Raw genomic sequence first — 14,357 nt, forward strand, 5'->3', positions numbered from 1 at the left:
CCAGGTCCTTCACAAATTAATCCGTAAAAATAAAAAAGTGTTTTTTTTTCCACTTTTTCATTTTTATGAATCAATTTGTGAAGCACCTGGGGGTTTCAAGTGCTCACTATGCATCTAGATAGGTGCCTTGGGGGGTCTAGTTTCCAAAATGGGGTCACTTGTTGGGGAGCTCCAATGTTTGGGCACACAGGGACTCTCCAAACGCAACATGGTTCCAATTTGTTAGTGGACACCATTGTGTAGTGTATGTCAGGTTGGTGTGCGGTGTGGTATATTGTAGTGTATACACCACACACACACACACACACACTACAACACACACACCAACCTGACATAGCCTACTAAGCTGAGTACGCCCTAGACTGGGATGAGTGGGACGGGCGGGACATTTTGTGTGCTGTGTGCGTGTGTAAAAAAAAAAAAAAATCGAAACTTTATTATAGTGTGAGTGTACGTGTGTGTGTGTGTGTGCTTGGTGTAACCTTCTGCAGTCACGTGTGGGGGCTGTCAGGCGTAGGGGGCTGTCAGGCGTAGGGGGCTGTCAGGCGTAGGGGGCTGTCAGGCGTAGGGGGGCTGTCAGGCGTAGGGGGGCTGTCAGGCGTAGGGGGGGGGCTGAAGAGATGGAGGAGCCAGCAGCTGCAGCAAGGGGGGTGATCACTGGGCCAGGAGCCGGCAGTAGCAAGGGGGGTGATCACTGGGGCAGGAGCCGGCAGCAGCAAGGGGGGTGATCACTGGGGCAGGAGCCGGCAGCAGCAAGGGGGGTGATCACTGGGTTTGCGGGGGGGGGGATGATCACTGGGATGGGGGGGTGCACACTGGGGATGGGGAGTGAACACTGGAGACAGGGGGGGTGAACACTGGGGGGGTGAACACTGGGGTCAGGGGGGGTGAACACTGGGGACAGGGGGGTGAACACTGGGGACAGGGGGGTGAACACTGGGGACAGGGGGGGTGAACACTGGGGACAGGGGGGGTGAACACTGGGGGAGGGGTGATTATTGGGAGGTGGGGGGTGATATCACTGGGACTGGGGGATGGTGGGTTTGATCACAGGAGCAGGGCATTTACACTGAGCCTGCTGCTGCTGTGATCACAGTCCACCGGCTGTCAGAAGGAGAGCAGCAGCCGGTGGATGAAGACGTGGGAGAGGGAGCAGAGGGAGCGGAGGTCGGGGTGCAGGTATGAAAGTGGAGGGGGGGTCGGGGGTGGAGGGGGGGGCAGGGTGGAGTGGAGGGGGGGTCGGGGGGGAGCGGGGGCAATACTACCTGATGCAGATCAGCGGCGGCAGCAGGCGATCAGCGGCGGCAGCAGGCGATCAGCGGCGGCAGCAGGCGATCCACGGGGGGGCAGCTGCAGAGGGTCCACGGGGGGGCAGCAGCAGAGGGTCCACAGGAGGCAGCAGCAGAGGGTCCACAACGGCCGGCACCCGATCCATGGACGGACAGTTGCGGCCATCATTAAAAACTCCCTCCACATCTGATTGGGGCTAGTATCCATGTGACGCTAGCCCCCCAATCAGATCTGGGGGGAGGGGGGGACAGAGGTGACACTCCCCCCAGCCAATGGCTGATGCTGTAAGCATCAGGCCATGCCCAGATTTAAATATTACACCAATTTTCATTGGTGAAATATTTAATTCATACCGATTGGCAGTTTCATTAAAAGTGAAAATGAAACAGCCAATCGGAGGGGTCCCAGGCACGGGGGGGTTAATCCACCCCCCGGGGGGTCGACTTCAGGATGTCCAGTTGCAGTAGCAACTGTGACACCTGAGCGACCCCGCTCGCAGGCGCTGCAGGGGGTCTTTCCCTCCATGTCACAGACGCTGTGACATGGGTCGGGAACGAACTGTTTTCCATGTCACAAACGGTGTGACACGGGTCGGGAAGGGGTTAAAAGGCTGCTGTTGATAACAAGGGCATTTGCTAAATAGATGGTGTGTGTGCAACAATATACTGAAAGGTCAATTATATTGTGCAGCTTATCTCACCACCTGTAGTTATTTAGGTGAAAGCTCCAAAATGCTTGCCTAATATGTCTGTTTATCCAAAAGGAAGTAAAAAGGGAGAGCTAGAAAGATAGCATTGCATCACATTACATGGCAATGCAATGCACAGTTGCTGAAGTTGAACCAAAATGAGCTTGTAATCTGGCTTCTGCAACTTTGAACATGAAAAATCCAATGAGGAGAAGAAAAGCAAAGCCAAAGAGTCCATCCCAAAATCCGACAAACAAGCAAAATGAACAAAAAACATTGAATTCAATTCTTTCTGATTTTAGAAACTGCATTAAAGAAGGGGTGCACCGGTCCTGGAGATACTGCAATACCAGGTCAATGCGTGGAGTGGACAGAGCAAGCTCTTTTTCCATCTCCCTGTTCTAAAAATCCATTTAATATATGGTCCCCAGATAGGGGACGTATCAGATATTAAACTGATAAGAACAGATACTACACTTGATCTTAGCCAAAAGGCCGAGAAGCGATAACCAGAATTGGTTTCAAACTACGGAGCCACCCAAGGATCCTGAAAAGTCCATTTGTGGAGATGAGCTCCTGGACTCCCGTTAAGAAGACATGTTGTCAACCTCTAGATCCCTTACATGCCTGCACTTTTCGGCTTGCTGCTGCTGCAATCCACGCGTTTTAGATCTGCATAACTCCACCTCTTTAAACACAGCACCTTCACCCCCTGCTGTTCCCACCCGCCTCAACACCGTTGGAAGGGAGGAGAACCAATTAAGGCGGGGGGTGGGGTGGAACGAGCAGCTGTCTACCCTTAGCAGGAGGGCTCCTGATTACATACCTCTCCTGCTGCTGCTGCTGCTGGCTGTCCAGCAGCAGACTGAAGGTGGCTGCTGCTGTGCACAGGTATATAAAGGCTCAGAGCCTATTATGACACGCGCAGCCAGCGTTCCATTGCCACATTCCATCTACTGCAGGCAGGATACCTGGCTGGCTGAATGTCGCTGAGAAGCTCACAGAGACCGCCATAAGCAACAGTTTAACAGAATGCCACAGACTAATCAACCAAACTTTTTGGGTTGGGTTCTCTTTTATAGTCTGCAGGCATTAAATGAAAGAAGTCAGTGTTCCAGCAGAAGGAGACAACGTTTCAGAAAAGGCATTGTACTAAACCAAAAAAGAAATTTTAAGCGCAGCAGAGTAACCAGCGCACATACCTGTTAGCTCAGGTGAGTTTAAAAGGCTGCTGTTGATAACAAGGGCATTTGCTAAATAGATGGTGTGTGTGCAACAATATACTGAAAGGTCAATTATATTGTGCAGCTTATCTCACCACCTGTAGTTATTTCGGTGAAAGCTCCAAAATGCTTGCCTAATATGTCTGTTTATCCAAAAGGAAGTGAAAAGGGAGAGCTAGAAAGATAGCATTGCATCACATTACATGGCAATGCAATGCACAGTTGCTGAAGTTGAACCAAAATGAGCTTGTAATCTGGCTTCTGCAACTTTGAACATGAAAAATCCAATGAGGAGAAGAAAAGCAAAGCCAAAGAGTCCATCCCAAAATCCGACAAACAAGCAAAATGAACAAAAAACATTGAATTCAATTCTTTCTGATTTTAGAAACTGCATTAAAGAAGGGGTGCACCGGTCCTGGAGATACTGCAATACCAGGTCAATGCGTGGAGTGGACAGAGCAAGCTCTTTTTCCATCTCCCTGTTCTAAAAATCCATTTAATATATGGTCCCCAGATAGGGGACGTATCAGATATTAAACTGATAAGAACAGATTTTTTTTGATTGAAGCTGCATCCAAGGCACTGAAAAATGTGACCGAAGTCACACCAAAACAGCGCACGAGGCGAGGATTCATGTGGACCCTTCCCGGAGGAGAGGGTCCCCAATAAACCATCCCCATCCCTCCGAGCCAGAAGGCCACAGCGAGGGTCAGGGATCTCCGATGCTCTCCCTAGCCGAAGCCGGAGAAGAGCCGTTTTCGTGCTCCCAGCTTCCATCTAGGCTGCCACCCTAGTGGAGCTGGAGCCTGTGTTGGTTTCTCAGCCCAAAGCTGACCGGACCTCCGACCGGGTTTATAAAAATTCCCCTTCCTAGCCCGGAGGCCAGGAATAGGGGGGGTTGCTCAGAAAGTATGATTGGCAAAGGTGCGGCGTGCTACGAAGCCAAGTCTTTCTGGGGTTCCCAGTCCCAGTAAGCTTGGACTCCCACCAGGGCGCCTACTCCTGGGGCACATTGCTCCAAAGCCCTCACACTTACCCAGCCTAGTGACTTCGATCCTGGAGGGCCATGTTTTCCATCAGATAACTCTATGAGCCACCTGGCGTACTAACAAGTGCACCAAACCAGTGTGTAATATGCATCAATTTACTAGGGCAGCCCAAGGACAAAACTGCCTTTTCAAAAGATACTACACTTGATCTTAGCCAAAAGGCCGAGAAGCGATAACCAGAATTGGTTTCAAACTACGGAGCCACCCAAGGATCCTGAAAAGTCCATTTGTGGAGATGAGCTCCTGGACTCCCGTTAAGAAGACATGTTGTCAACCTCTAGATCCCTTACATGCCTGCACTTTTCGGCTTGCTGCTGCTGCAATCCACGCGTTTTAGATCTGCATAACTCCACCTCTTTAAACACAGCACCTTCACCCCCTGCTGTTCCCACCCGCCTCAACACCGTTGGAAGGGAGGAGAACCAATTAAGGTGGGGGGTGGGGTGGAACGAGCAGCTGTCTACCCTTAGCAGGAGGGCTCCTGATTACATACCTCTCCTGCTGCTGCTGCTGCTGGCTGTCCAGCAGCAGACTGAAGGTGGCTGCTGCTGTGCACAGGTATATAAAGGCTCAGAGCCTATTATGACACGCGCAGCCAGCGTTCCATTGCCACATTCCATCTACTGCAGGCAGGATACCTGGCTGGCTGAATGTCGCTGAGAAGCTCACAGAGACCGCCATAAGCAACAGTTTAACAGAATGCCACAGACTAATCAACCAAACTTTTTGGGTTGGGTTCTCTTTTATAGTCTGCAGGCATTAAATGAAAGAAGTCAGTGTTCCAGCAGAAGGAGACAACGTTTCAGAAAAGGCATTGTACTAAACCAAAAAAGAAATTTTAAGCGCAGCAGAGTAACCAGCGCACATACCTGTTAGCTCAGGTGAGTTTAAAAGGCTGCTGTTGATAACAAGGGCATTTGCTAAATAGATGGTGTGTGTGCAACAATATACTGAAAGGTCAATTATATTGTGCAGCTTATCTCACCACCTGTAGTTATTTCGGTGAAAGCTCCAAAATGCTTGCCTAATATGTCTGTTTATCCAAAAGGAAGTGAAAAGGGAGAGCTAGAAAGATAGCATTGCATCACATTACATGGCAATGCAATGCACAGTTGCTGAAGTTGAACCAAAATGAGCTTGTAATCTGGCTTCTGCAACTTTGAACATGAAAAATCCAATGAGGAGAAGAAAAGCAAAGCCAAAGAGTCCATCCCAAAATCCGACAAACAAGCAAAATGAACAAAAAACATTGAATTCAATTCTTTCTGATTTTAGAAACTGCATTAAAGAAGGGGTGCACCGGTCCTGGAGATACTGCAATACCAGGTCAATGCGTGGAGTGGACAGAGCAAGCTCTTTTTCCATCTCCCTGTTCTAAAAATCCATTTAATATATGGTCCCCAGATAGGGGACGTATCAGATATTAAACTGATAAGAACAGATTTTTTTTGATTGAAGCTGCATCCAAGGCACTGAAAAATGTGACCGAAGTCACACCAAAACAGCGCACGAGGCGAGGATTCATGTGGACCCTTCCCGGAGGAGAGGGTCCCCAATAAACCATCCCCATCCCTCCGAGCCAGAAGGCCACAGCGAGGGTCAGGGATCTCCGATGCTCTCCCTAGCCGAAGCCGGAGAAGAGCCGTTTTCGTGCTCCCAGCTTCCATCTAGGCTGCCACCCTAGTGGAGCTGGAGCCTGTGTTGGTTTCTCAGCCCAAAGCTGACCGGACCTCCGACCGGGTTTATAAAAATTCCCCTTCCTAGCCCGGAGGCCAGGAATAGGGGGGGTTGCTCAGAAAGTATGATTGGCAAAGGTGCGGCGTGCTACGAAGCCAAGTCTTTCTGGGGTTCCCAGTCCCAGTAAGCTTGGACTCCCACCAGGGCGCCTACTCCTGGGGCACATTGCTCCAAAGCCCTCACACTTACCCAGCCTAGTGACTTCGATCCTGGAGGGCCATGTTTTCCATCAGATAACTCTATGAGCCACCTGGCGTACTAACAAGTGCACCAAACCAGTGTGTAATATGCATCAATTTACTAGGGCAGCCGAAGGACAAAACTGCCTTTTCAAAAGATACTACACTTGATCTTAGCCAAAAGGCCGAGAAGCGATAACCAGAATTGGTTTCAAACTACGGAGCCACCCAAGGATCCTGAAAAGTCCATTTGTGGAGATGAGCTCCTGGACTCCCTTTAAGAAGACATGTTGTCAACCTCTAGATCCCTTACATGCCTGCACTTTTCGGCTTGCTGCTGCTGCAATCCACGCGTTTTAGATCTGCATAACTCCACCTCTTTAAACACAGCACCTTCACCCCCTGCTGTTCCCACCCGCCTCAACACCGTTGGAAGGGAGGAGAACCAATTAAGGCGGGGGGTGGGGTGGAACGAGCAGCTGTCTACCCTTAGCAGGAGGGCTCCTGATTACATACCTCTCCTGCTGCTGCTGCTGCTGGCTGTCCAGCAGCAGACTGAAGGTGGCTGCTGCTGTGCACAGGTATATAAAGGCTCAGAGCCTATTATGACACGCGCAGCCAGCGTTCCATTGCCACATTCCATCTACTGCAGGCAGGATACCTGGCTGGCTGAATGTCGCTGAGAAGCTCACAGAGACCGCCATAAGCAACAGTTTAACAGAATGCCACAGACTAATCAACCAAACTTTTTGGGTTGGGTTCTCTTTTATAGTCTGCAGGCATTAAATGAAAGAAGTCAGTGTTCCAGCAGAAGGAGACAACGTTTCAGAAAAGGCATTGTAGCAAACCAAAAAAGAAATTTTAAGCGCAGCAGAGTAACCAGCGCACATACCTGTTAGCTCAGGTGAGTTTAAAAGGCTGCTGTTGATAACAAGGGCATTTGCTAAATAGATGGTGTGTGTGCAACAATATACTGAAAGGTCAATTATATTGTGCAGCTTATCTCACCACCTGTAGTTATTTAGGTGAAAGCTCCAAAATGCTTGCCTAATATGTCTGTTTATCCAAAAGGAAGTAAAAAGGGAGAGCTAGAAAGATAGCATTGCATCACATTACATGGCAATGCAATGCACAGTTGCTGAAGTTGAACCAAAATGAGCTTGTAATCTGGCTTCTGCAACTTTGAACATGAAAAATCCAATGAGGAGAAGAAAAGCAAAGCCAAAGAGTCCATCCCAAAATCCGACAAACAAGCAAAATGAACAAAAAACATTGAATTCAATTCTTTCTGATTTTAGAAACTGCATTAAAGAAGGGGTGCACCGGTCCTGGAGATACTGCAATACCAGGTCAATGCGTGGAGTGGACAGAGCAAGCTCTTTTTCCATCTCCCTGTTCTAAAAATCCATTTAATATATGGTCCCCAGATAGGGGACGTATCAGATATTAAACTGATAAGAACAGATACTACACTTGATCTTAGCCAAAAGGCAGAGAAGCGATAACCAGAATTGGTTTCAAACTACGGAGCCACCCAAGGATCCTGAAAAGTCCATTTGTGGAGATGAGCTCCTGGACTCCCGTTAAGAAGACATGTTGTCAACCTCTAGATCCCTTACATGCCTGCACTTTTCGGCTTGCTGCTGCTGCAATCCACGCGTTTTAGATCTGCATAACTCCACCTCTTTAAACACAGCACCTTCACCCCCTGCTGTTCCCACCCGCCTCAACACCGTTGGAAGGGAGGAGAACCAATTAAGGCGGGGGGTGGGGTGGAACGAGCAGCTGTCTACCCTTAGCAGGAGGGCTCCTGATTACATACCTCTCCTGCTGCTGCTGCTGCTGGCTGTCCAGCAGCAGACTGAAGGTGGCTGCTGCTGTGCACAGGTATATAAAGGCTCAGAGCCTATTATGACACGCGCAGCCAGCGTTCCATTGCCACATTCCATCTACTGCAGGCAGGATACCTGGCTGGCTGAATGTCGCTGAGAAGCTCACAGAGACCGCCATAAGCAACAGTTTAACAGAATGCCACAGACTAATCAACCAAACTTTTTGGGTTGGGTTCTCTTTTATAGTCTGCAGGCATTAAATGAAAGAAGTCAGTGTTCCAGCAGAAGGAGACAACGTTTCAGAAAAGGCATTGTAGCAAACCAAAAAAGAAATTTTAAGCGCAGCAGAGTAACCAGCGCACATACCTGTTAGCTCAGGTGAGTTTAAAAGGCTGCTGTTGATAACAAGGGCATTTGCTAAATAGATGGTGTGTGTGCAACAATATACTGAAAGGTCAATTATATTGTGCAGCTTATCTCACCACCTGTAGTTATTTAGGTGAAAGCTCCAAAATGCTTGCCTAATATGTCTGTTTATCCAAAAGGAAGTAAAAAGGGAGAGCTAGAAAGATAGCATTGCATCACATTACATGGCAATGCAATGCACAGTTGCTGAAGTTGAACCAAAATGAGCTTGTAATCTGGCTTCTGCAACTTTGAACATGAAAAATCCAATGAGGAGAAGAAAAGCAAAGCCAAAGAGTCCATCCCAAAATCCGACAAACAAGCAAAATGAACAAAAAACATTGAATTCAATTCTTTCTGATTTTAGAAACTGCATTAAAGAAGGGGTGCACCGGTCCTGGAGATACTGCAATACCAGGTCAATGCGTGGAGTGGACAGAGCAAGCTCTTTTTCCATCTCCCTGTTCTAAAAATCCATTTAATATATGGTCCCCAGATAGGGGACGTATCAGATATTAAACTGATAAGAACAGATACTACACTTGATCTTAGCCAAAAGGCCGAGAAGCGATAACCAGAATTGGTTTCAAACTACGGAGCCACCCAAGGATCCTGAAAAGTCCATTTGTGGAGATGAGCTCCTGGACTCCCGTTAAGAAGACATGTTGTCAACCTCTAGATCCCTTACATGCCTGCACTTTTCGGCTTGCTGCTGCTGCAATCCACGCGTTTTAGATCTGCATAACTCCACCTCTTTAAACACAGCACCTTCACCCCCTGCTGTTCCCACCCGCCTCAACACCGTTGGAAGGGAGGAGAACCAATTAAGGCGGGGGGTGGGGTGGAACGAGCAGCTGTCTACCCTTAGCAGGAGGGCTCCTGATTACATACCTCTCCTGCTGCTGCTGCTGCTGGCTGTCCAGCAGCAGACTGAAGGTGGCTGCTGCTGTGCACAGGTATATAAAGGCTCAGAGCCTATTATGACACGCGCAGCCAGCGTTCCATTGCCACATTCCATCTACTGCAGGCAGGATACCTGGCTGGCTGAATGTCGCTGAGAAGCTCACAGAGACCGCCATAAGCAACAGTTTAACAGAATGCCACAGACTAATCAACCAAACTTTTTGGGTTGGGTTCTCTTTTATAGTCTGCAGGCATTAAATGAAAGAAGTCAGTGTTCCAGCAGAAGGAGACAACGTTTCAGAAAAGGCATTGTAGCAAACCAAAAAAGAAATTTTAAGCGCAGCAGAGTAACCAGCGCACATACCTGTTAGCTCAGGTGAGTTTAAAAGGCTGCTGTTGATAACAAGGGCATTTGCTAAATAGATGGTGTGTGTGCAACAATATACTGAAAGGTCAATTATATTGTGCAGCTTATCTCACCACCTGTAGTTATTTAGGTGAAAGCTCCAAAATGCTTGCCTAATATGTCTGTTTATCCAAAAGGAAGTAAAAAGGGAGAGCTAGAAAGATAGCATTGCATCACATTACATGGCAATGCAATGCACAGTTGCTGAAGTTGAACCAAAATGAGCTTGTAATCTGGCTTCTGCAACTTTGAACATGAAAAATCCAATGAGGAGAAGAAAAGCAAAGCCAAAGAGTCCATCCCAAAATCCGACAAACAAGCAAAATGAACAAAAAACATTGAATTCAATTCTTTCTGATTTTAGAAACTGCATTAAAGAAGGGGTGCACCGGTCCTGGAGATACTGCAATACCAGGTCAATGCGTGGAGTGGACAGAGCAAGCTCTTTTTCCATCTCCCTGTTCTAAAAATCCATTTAATATATGGTCCCCAGATAGGGGACGTATCAGATATTAAACTGATAAGAACAGATACTACACTTGATGTTAGCCAAAAGGCCGAGAAGCGATAACCAGAATTGGTTTCAAACTACGGAGCCACCCAAGGATCCTGAAAAGTCCATTTGTGGAGATGAGCTCCTGGACTCCCGTTAAGAAGACATGTTGTCAACCTCTAGATCCCTTACATGCCTGCACTTTTCGGCTTGCTGCTGCTGCAATCCACGCGTTTTAGATCTGCATAACTCCACCTCTTTAAACACAGCACCTTCACCCCCTGCTGTTCCCACCCGCCTCAACACCGTTGGAAGGGAGGAGAACCAATTAAGGCGGGGGGTGGGGTGGAACGAGCAGCTGTCTACCCTTAGCAGGAGGGCTCCTGATTACATACCTCTCCTGCTGCTGCTGCTGCTGGCTGTCCAGCAGCAGACTGAAGGTGGCTGCTGCTGTGCACAGGTATATAAAGGCTCAGAGCCTATTATGACACGCGCAGCCAGCGTTCCATTGCCACATTCCATCTACTGCAGGCAGGATACCTGGCTGGCTGAATGTCGCTGAGAAGCTCACAGAGACCGCCATAAGCAACAGTTTAACAGAATGCCACAGACTAATCAACCAAACTTTTTGGGTTGGGTTCTCTTTTATAGTCTGCAGGCATTAAATGAAAGAAGTCAGTGTTCCAGCAGAAGGAGACAACGTTTCAGAAAAGGCATTGTAGCAAACCAAAAAAGAAATTTTAAGCGCAGCAGAGTAACCAGCGCACATACCTGTTAGCTCAGGTGAGTTTAAAAGGCTGCTGTTGATAACAAGGGCATTTGCTAAATAGATGGTGTGTGTGCAACAATATACTGAAAGGTCAATTATATTGTGCAGCTTATCTCACCACCTGTAGTTATTTAGGTGAAAGCTCCAAAATGCTTGCCTAATATGTCTGTTTATCCAAAAGGAAGTAAAAAGGGAGAGCTAGAAAGATAGCATTGCATCACATTACATGGCAATGCAATGCACAGTTGCTGAAGTTGAACCAAAATGAGCTTGTAATCTGGCTTCTGCAACTTTGAACATGAAAAATCCAATGAGGAGAAGAAAAGCAAAGCCAAAGAGTCCATCCCAAAATCCGACAAACAAGCAAAATGAACAAAAAACATTGAATTCAATTCTTTCTGATTTTAGAAACTGCATTAAAGAAGGGGTGCACCGGTCCTGGAGATACTGCAATACCAGGTCAATGCGTGGAGTGGACAGAGCAAGCTCTTTTTCCATCTCCCTGTTCTAAAAATCCATTTAATATATGGTCCCCAGATAGGGGACGTATCAGATATTAAACTGATAAGAACAGATACTACACTTGATCTTAGCCAAAAGGCCGAGAAGCGATAACCAGAATTGGTTTCAAACTACGGAGCCACCCAAGGATCCTGAAAAGTCCATTTGTGGAGATGAGCTCCTGGACTCCCGTTAAGAAGACATGTTGTCAACCTCTAGATCCCTTACATGCCTGCACTTTTCGGCTTGCTGCTGCTGCAATCCACGCGTTTTAGATCTGCATAACTCCACCTCTTTAAACACAGCACCTTCACCCCCTGCTGTTCCCACCCGCCTCAACACCGTTGGAAGGGAGGAGAACCAATTAAGGCGGGGGGTGGGGTGGAACGAGCAGCTGTCTACCCTTAGCAGGAGGGCTCCTGATTACATACCTCTCCTGCTGCTGCTGCTGCTGGCTGTCCAGCAGCAGACTGAAAGTGGCTGCTGCTGTGCACAGGTATATAAAGGCTCAGAGCCTATTATGACACGCGCAGCCAGCGTTCCATTGCCACATTCCATCTACTGCAGGCAGGATACCTGGCTGGCTGAATGTCGCTGAGAAGCTCACAGAGACCGCCATAAGCAACAGTTTAACAGAATGCCACAGACTAATCAACCAAACTTTTTGGGTTGGGTTCTCTTTTATAGTCTGCAGGCATTAAATGAAAGAAGTCAGTGTTCCAGCAGAAGGAGACAACGTTTCAGAAAAGGCATTGTAGCAAACCAAAAAAGAAATTTTAAGCGCAGCAGAGTAACCAGCGCACATACCTGTTAGCTCAGGTGAGTTTAAAAGGCTGCTGTTGATAACAAGGGCATTTGCTAAATAGATGGTGTGTGTGCAACAATATACTGAAAGGTCAATTATATTGTGCAGCTTATCTCACCACCTGTAGTTATTTAGGTGAAAGCTCCAAAATGCTTGCCTAATATGTCTGTTTATCCAAAAGGAAGTAAAAAGGGAGAGCTAGAAAGATAGCATTGCATCACATTACATGGCAATGCAATGCACAGTTGCTGAAGTTGAACCAAAATGAGCTTGTAATCTGGCTTCTGCAACTTTGAACATGAAAAATCCAATGAGGAGAAGAAAAGCAAAGCCAAAGAGTCCATCTCAAAATCCGACAAACAAGCAAAATGAACAAAAAACATTGAATTCAATTCTTTCTGATTTTAGAAACTGCATTAAAGAAGGGGTGCACCGGTCCTGGAGATACTGCAATACCAGGTCAATGCGTGGAGTGGACAGAGCAAGCTCTTTTTCCATCTCCCTGTTCTAAAAATCCATTTAATATATGGTCCCCAGATAGGGGACGTATCAGATATTAAACTGATAAGAACAGATACTACACTTGATCTTAGCCAAAAGGCCGAGAAGCGATAACCAGAATTGGTTTCAAACTACGGAGCCACCCAAGGATCCTGAAAAGTCCATTTGTGGAGATGAGCTCCTGGACTCCCGTTAAGAAGACATGTTGTCAACCTCTAGATCCCTTACATGCCTGCACTTTTCGGCTTGCTGCTGCTGCAATCCACGCGTTTTAGATCTGCATAACTCCACCTCTTTAAACACAGCACCTTCACCCCCTGCTGTTCCCACCCGCCTCAACACCGTTGGAAGGGAGGAGAACCAATTAAGGCGGGGGGTGGGGTGGAACGAGCAGCTGTCTACCCTTAGCAGGAGGGCTCCTGATTACATACCTCTCCTGCTGCTGCTGCTGCTGGCTGTCCAGCAGCAGACTGAAGGTGGCTGCTGCTGTGCACAGGTATATAAAGGCTCAGAGCCTATTATGACACGCGCAGCCAGCGCTCCATTGCCACATTCCATCTACTGCAGGCAGGATACCTGGCTGGCTGAATGTCGCTGAGAAGCTCACAGAGACCGCCATAAGCAACAGTTTAACAGAATGCCACAGACTAATCAACCAAACTTTTTGGGTTGGGTTCTCTTTTATAGTCTGCAGGCATTAAATGAAAGAAGTCAGTGTTCCAGCAGAAGGAGACAACGTTTCAGAAAAGGCATTGTAGCAAACCAAAAAAGAAATTTTAAGCGCAGCAGAGTAACCAGCGCACATACCTGTTAGCTCAGGTGAGTTTAAAAGGCTGCTGTTGATAACAAGGGCATTTGCTAAATAGATGGTGTGTGTGCAACAATATACTGAAAGGTCAATTATATTGTGCAGCTTATCTCACCACCTGTAGTTATTTAGGTGAAAGCTCCAAAATGCTTGCCTAATATGTCTGTTTATCCAAAAGGAAGTAAAAAGGGAGAGCTAGAAAGATAGCATTGCATCACATTACATGGCAATGCAATGCACAGTTGCTGAAGTTGAACCAAAATGAGCTTGTAATCTGGCTTCTGCAACTTTGAACATGAAAAATCCAATGAGGAGAAAAAAAGCAAAGCCAAAGAGTCCATCCCAAAATCCGACAAACAAGCAAAATGAACAAAAAACATTGAATTCAATTCTTTCTGATTTTAGAAACTGCATTAAAGAAGGGGTGCACCGGTCCTGGAGATACTGCAATACCAGGTCAATGCGTGGAGTGGACAGAGCAAGCTCTTTTTCCATCTCCCTGTTCTAAAAATCCATTTAATATATGGTCCCCAGATAGGGGACGTATCAGATATTAAACTGATAAGAACAGATACTACACTTGATGTTAGCCAAAAGGCCGAGAAGCGATAACCAGAATTGGTTTCAAACTACGGAGCCACCCAAGGATCCTGAAAAGTCCATTTGTGGAGATGAGCTCCTGGACTCCCGTTAAGAAGACATGTTGTCAACCTCTAGATCCCTTACATGCCTGCACTTTTCGGCTTGCTGCTGCTGCAATCCACGCGT

The 14,357-nt window shown here is 47.3% G+C and overlaps 9 non-coding genes and 2 pseudogenes across 9 annotated transcripts; all 11 read right to left on the reverse strand.

Annotated features, from left to right (window-relative positions):
* Positions 1-2,294: 2,294 nt before the first annotated feature.
* On the reverse strand, positions 2,295-2,485 carry LOC141194048 (U2 spliceosomal RNA). The gene has a single exon (XR_012266844.1). It is a non-coding gene; the product is annotated as a U2 spliceosomal RNA (small nuclear RNA).
* A 1,115-nt stretch (positions 2,486-3,600) lies between these two features.
* LOC141193610 (U2 spliceosomal RNA) lies at positions 3,601-3,784 on the reverse strand. The gene has a single exon (XR_012266516.1). It is a non-coding gene; the product is annotated as a U2 spliceosomal RNA (small nuclear RNA).
* A 524-nt stretch (positions 3,785-4,308) lies between these two features.
* Positions 4,309-4,424, reverse strand: LOC141193758 (U2 spliceosomal RNA; annotated as a pseudogene).
* Positions 4,425-5,539: 1,115 nt separating this feature from the next.
* On the reverse strand, positions 5,540-5,723 carry LOC141193611 (U2 spliceosomal RNA). The gene has a single exon (XR_012266517.1). It is a non-coding gene; the product is annotated as a U2 spliceosomal RNA (small nuclear RNA).
* A 524-nt stretch (positions 5,724-6,247) lies between these two features.
* On the reverse strand, positions 6,248-6,363 carry LOC141193762 (U2 spliceosomal RNA; annotated as a pseudogene).
* A 1,115-nt stretch (positions 6,364-7,478) lies between these two features.
* On the reverse strand, positions 7,479-7,669 carry LOC141194240 (U2 spliceosomal RNA). Its single transcript, XR_012267028.1, has one exon. It is a non-coding gene; the product is annotated as a U2 spliceosomal RNA (small nuclear RNA).
* Positions 7,670-8,784: 1,115 nt separating this feature from the next.
* Positions 8,785-8,975, reverse strand: LOC141194049 (U2 spliceosomal RNA). The gene has a single exon (XR_012266845.1). It is a non-coding gene; the product is annotated as a U2 spliceosomal RNA (small nuclear RNA).
* Positions 8,976-10,090: 1,115 nt separating this feature from the next.
* Positions 10,091-10,281, reverse strand: LOC141193582 (U2 spliceosomal RNA). Its single transcript, XR_012266488.1, has one exon. It is a non-coding gene; the product is annotated as a U2 spliceosomal RNA (small nuclear RNA).
* A 1,115-nt stretch (positions 10,282-11,396) lies between these two features.
* LOC141194051 (U2 spliceosomal RNA) lies at positions 11,397-11,587 on the reverse strand. Its single transcript, XR_012266847.1, has one exon. It is a non-coding gene; the product is annotated as a U2 spliceosomal RNA (small nuclear RNA).
* Positions 11,588-12,702: 1,115 nt separating this feature from the next.
* LOC141194052 (U2 spliceosomal RNA) lies at positions 12,703-12,893 on the reverse strand. The gene has a single exon (XR_012266848.1). It is a non-coding gene; the product is annotated as a U2 spliceosomal RNA (small nuclear RNA).
* A 1,115-nt stretch (positions 12,894-14,008) lies between these two features.
* LOC141193583 (U2 spliceosomal RNA) lies at positions 14,009-14,199 on the reverse strand. Its single transcript, XR_012266489.1, has one exon. It is a non-coding gene; the product is annotated as a U2 spliceosomal RNA (small nuclear RNA).
* Between the last annotated feature and the right edge of the window lie 158 nt (positions 14,200-14,357).

The sequence above is a fragment of the Phyllobates terribilis genome, unplaced genomic scaffold (assembly GCF_046119375.1).
Source record: "Phyllobates terribilis strain yellow unplaced genomic scaffold, ASM4611937v1 Scaffold_66__1_contigs__length_7565176, whole genome shotgun sequence".
Taxonomy (NCBI): Eukaryota; Metazoa; Chordata; class Amphibia; order Anura; family Dendrobatidae; genus Phyllobates; species Phyllobates terribilis.